Source organism: Protomyctophum bolini (assembly GCF_963924005.1).
Source record: "Protomyctophum bolini genome assembly, contig: SCAFFOLD_361, whole genome shotgun sequence".
Taxonomy (NCBI): Eukaryota; Metazoa; Chordata; class Actinopteri; order Myctophiformes; family Myctophidae; genus Protomyctophum; species Protomyctophum bolini.
In genome coordinates, this window is record NW_027666206.1 from 19,597 (window position 1) to 24,495 (window position 4,899).

Here is a 4,899-nt window from a genome sequence, read left to right on the forward strand (position 1 = left end):
CATGGAGTGACTCACCTCTTGCGCTGGTATCCCACTTCCTGGCACCAATTGTTGTAATATCTTATTGAGGACCCTGGTCCGGTTCTGGCTGACCGGTAGTGTGTGTGCAGACTGGGTGGTGTGTGATAATCCAACTGAATTATTCCTGTGGTAACGGCGGCGATCGGACGGGCCCGGGAGAACAGTAATAACGGGACACCCAGACAGTATCTCGCCAAAGGTTCACACTTTATTACACACATACAGAATCATATATACTAACTCTGGATCCTCGTGTCCTCATGACGTGCCACAGAGACATAACAATAACATCGGCTAGCAGCAAGTGTCCTTGCTCTCTGAGATGGCTTCAGTGGCTAAAGTTACAGTTACAGAATCATGGCAGTACACAATACATATCCTGTACATTTGTATATTCATGTACAAGTACACAGCATAGGCACTCATACACATATCATGTTGTATATCACAACAGTAAAGTAAACTGTAGACTGCATGTAATTAAATTACCAATGTAATTGTCATATTAAACTTGCATTACAATAATCACTTTAACACATTCATTCTATAATGAAATTACTTTAAAGCCATCTGCACTCTATAGTGAAAATCAAAGTACAAACACAACTGTGTCCCATTGGCATAAACGCTATTGTTGCATAACTAAATTGAAATACAAACGGGCCGTTTGTATTTGTATTTGCAAGTAGGCAAATATTCAACCAATAATACTTAGCAGGCCTTTAAATCAAACTTCACAAAACTTCCATACAAAAATAATGAGCTCCAAGCATAGACTAGAACAACATATGAGAGTACATACCAACGATGCAACTATTGAGAAAGTATAAGAGCAGATGATTGCAGATACAAAAAACGGGAGCTCTAATCTGCATGTGTCATGAATTGTTTGTCAGCTAGTACTAGAGCACTTCCTGGCTGTAGTCACATGACATGAGTGTCACATGGTAAACCTGAACCACTTCCTGCATTCCTTAAAGAGACACTACCTGCCATAGAGAATAATGAAACATGTAACAGAACACTCCTCGTCTGGCGTGATTAAAACGCCACTACCCAAAGTCAGTATTATGGCTTCCTCACAGGGGAGAGGAAAGGGACTGTCTTAGTGTCACGTCGTGGTGACCTTGACGTTGTATGTCTATTTTGAAGTCATGAATGTTCTTGACAGAGCCTTCCCTGTATCTGCGGGCGGAATCTCTTAAGGGCTCCTTGCAGTAGGCCCGTGAGACTGCTGGCCGTTTCTGCCCTTCGACTGGTTTTGACGTAATGTGATTGGTGATGGCTGGGGGCTTTAGACATGTAGTGGTGCTCTTACTCAGCCGTGACAGGGCTCTGTTTCCTTTGAGAGCGCTGGTGTTGGTGGTAGTAGCACAGGTGGTGCCAAGGGGTTTTGTTGCAGTTTGGCTGGCAGTAGGGCAAGTGTCGCCGTTGTGTCTATCTGGACGTGCTGAAGGGGTAAAGGCTGGATGCTTGTTAGCAATTGTAGCTCTGCTGATCTCGCTAGTGCTGTTTCTCAGTGATAAGTTGTTGAGGTTTAGTGTGGGAGCTGTCTTTGCTTCCGTCTTGACTGGTTCACGTGAAGTAGAGACAGTGTTGGTAGCCGAGTTGCACATGTTGGTGTGGTGGGCCGTACTGTTGGGAACGAGCTGTGAGACAGAGGCTGCCTGACTCATGCTGCCTGGATCGGGTTGGACTGGACGGTATCCTTCTGAGATGCTTTTAGTCGGCATAGCGGATAGTCGAATACATTGCTGATGTATTGTTTTTGTTTCTGTTCTGGTGTAGAATGCATTCACTGTGGTGGGCTTGGGAACCTCTTCCCTGCAGACGTTACCAACTATAACCCATCCCAGGTCAAGTTTCTGGCCGTAGGGGGCATCATCAGGGCCGTTCAGCTGTTGGCGTACTTTATGGACTCTGATGGTGTCGCGCCCGATGAGGAGCATGATCTGAGCGTGTGGATCGAGCGGTGGGATGAGGTGGGCTACTGGCCTCAGGTGAGGGTGGTGAGACGCAGCATTGGGTGTTGGAATCTCCGATCTGCTGTTAGGGATGTCATTACACTCCAAGAGGCTTGGTAGGGGAAGGCTGACTTCTCCATCCAAAGATTCGATCTGGTAGCCTAATGCTGTTCTTCCCCTTGTCTCTGTCACTCCAGAGCAGGTTCGGAGAGAATATGGAGAGGAGGGGCCTTGGATATTGAAGGCATCGAAGAGCTCAGAACGAGCTAAAGACCTATTGCTATGCTCGTCGATGATGGCGTAAGCCTTCAGTGCTCTATCACGATGGTTGACAGGATAGATCTTAACGAGACAGATCTTTGAGCATGACCTGTTGCTCTGATCGGCACCACAGACTTTGGTGCAGTGAGTTGTGACTTCCGGAGATGGCGTAGTGTTTTGCTCCCCGCCGTGCTCTGAAGGGACGCGTGGTTCCTGAGTCCACGGTGCTGGTCCAGGGTGGAGGGCAGACGCATGCCTCTCACTCCCACACTCCTCACACGGCGTCGAGTAATTACAGTTCTTAGCTATGTGTTGTGTAGATGTGCAACATTTATAGCAAATCCCGTTCTCGCTCAGGAATGCTTTACGTTCCTCAAGAGGTTTCTCACGGAAAGCCCGGCACTTCCGGAGTAGGTGGGGCAATTTGTGGATTGGGCACTCTCTATCCGGATCCACAAGTTGCCTGTCTGAGGCAACTGGGGATGTAGGAGGTATATCTGTCTTGTGGACTGAGATTTCCTTCTGTCTGCTACTCCAAGGGGTCCTGTCTGCTTTTGGGGGGACATCCGCTTGGCCAATGAAGCTAAAACTTGGATCGTTCCTGATCCTGGCTTGTTCGCTTACAAAGTCGACAAAAACTACAAAGGGAGGGAATGAGACATTGTGCTTTCGTTTGTAGTTGGATCCAAAGGACAGCCATTTTTCTTGCAGATTAGAGGGCAACTTTAGTACCAAGGGATTTACTCCCCGTGGTGTATCTAGGTACAGGAGGCCTGGCAGATCTCCGTCTTCCTTTGCTGCTTCCATTTCCATAAGGAGATCGCTTAACTCGTGGAGTTTTGAATAGTCTCGATTGGAGATTTTTGGGAAGTTGTCCATCCGTTGGAAGAGTGCGTCCTCAATTACTTCAGGCGCACCGTAACATGTATCCAGTCTATCCCATATCCTCTTGAGTCCTGTGTCTGGGAAGTTAATATGGACAGCTCTGATCCGTTTAGCATGTTCAGCGGACTCTTTTCCCAGCCACTTGACCAGCATGTCTGTTTCCTCACCGGACGTCAAGTCTAGGCCTCTGATCGCATTCAGAAAGGACCGTTCCCAGGCTCTATAGCTTTGTGGTTGGTCATTGAATTGGGTCAAGCCTGTGGTGACCAGCTCACGGCGGGCAAAATACCTGACAAAGTCAGACATACCTGATTGGTCGTGGCGGGTGTGTTGTGAAGTGTAGCTAGGCGTGGGAGAGCGAGGGGGGCTGTGGTCACGATAGACATATTGGGGTCTGTTGCTGGGCATGGAGGGGCGAGGGGGGCTGTGAGGAGTGTGGTCCTTATGGCGATATTGAGGTTCAACCTTGGGCATGGAGGGGCGAGGGGGGCTTTGATTTCTGTCCGTAGCTTCATATGTGCGACGATGATGCTGCGTATTCCTCGGTGAGAGAGGGGTATCAGCCTGCTGAGCTGATTTCCTGTTTATCACTTTAGGGAGAATGTCAGCGTTGGCCTGGTGGTTACGCTCTGTATTGAGATGAGGGGTTTGGGAAGGGGATGCCATTTCCGGATTTCCATGTTCCGTTTTTGTGTCTTGTGAGGGTTGATGCGTTTCTGGTGCTGACTGTATTATAATTTTCTCCTTGGCCTGATCAGTGACGTATTCTCTGACACGCTGTGCAGTGTCATGTGGAGTAGGATCAGGGTCAAGGCTGCAACGATGTTGACTTTCTGCGTCGGCAGCTGCTTCTAGGGCCTCGGCTTCAGCTGTGGCAGCAGCAGTCTCCTTCTCATGAGCCAGCGTGTCCATAGAAGCTTCAAACTTTGCCTTCTCTATTTCCATAGAAGCTTCAAACTTTGCCTTCTCTATTTCCATAGAAGCCTCCATCTTAGCCATTTCTATTTTCATTTGTGATTCTTTCTCTGCAAATTTCTGGCGTATTTTTGCTCCTTCGGCTTTTGCCCGGGCCTTAGCAGCAGCAGCAGCCGTGGATGAAGTATTTGAGCTTGATGAGCCTGATTTGCAGGACCTCATTTTAAATGAGGAGTCCGATCTCTTCGATGCCATGGTGTTAGTGGAAGCAGGCTACCTGTATGCAGCACTGTAGCGGTCGTTAGCTCCCCTTGATGTGACGTAGTAGTTTGCATGAACTGCTTTATCTCCTCTTCGAAGCCGTTGTTTTACTGTGCCGCCCTCGTTATTGAGTGTATAATTTGGCGGTGAGCATAAACGCCTTCCCTTCATTAAGACTCTGGAGATGTTCTCTCTTTATCCACAGGTTTAATAATTAGAAGAAGGGTAAAACTGAAAGCAGACAAAAACACAACAAAACTATGCTTACTGCAAAGTGTAAACATATAGCATATAAAACTGCACATGTAAAGTATGCTTACTGCAAGGTGTAAACATTTAGCATATAAAACTGCACATGTAAAGTAAACTGTAGACTGCATGTAATTAAATTACCAATGTAATTGTCATATTAAACTTGCATTACAATAATCACTTTAACACATTCATTCTATAATGAAATTACTTTAAAGCCATCTGCACTCTATAGTGAAAATCAAAGTACAAACACAACTGTGTCCCATTGGCATAAACGCTATTGTTGCATAACTAAATTGAAATACAAACGGGCCGTTTGTATTTGTATTTGCAAGTA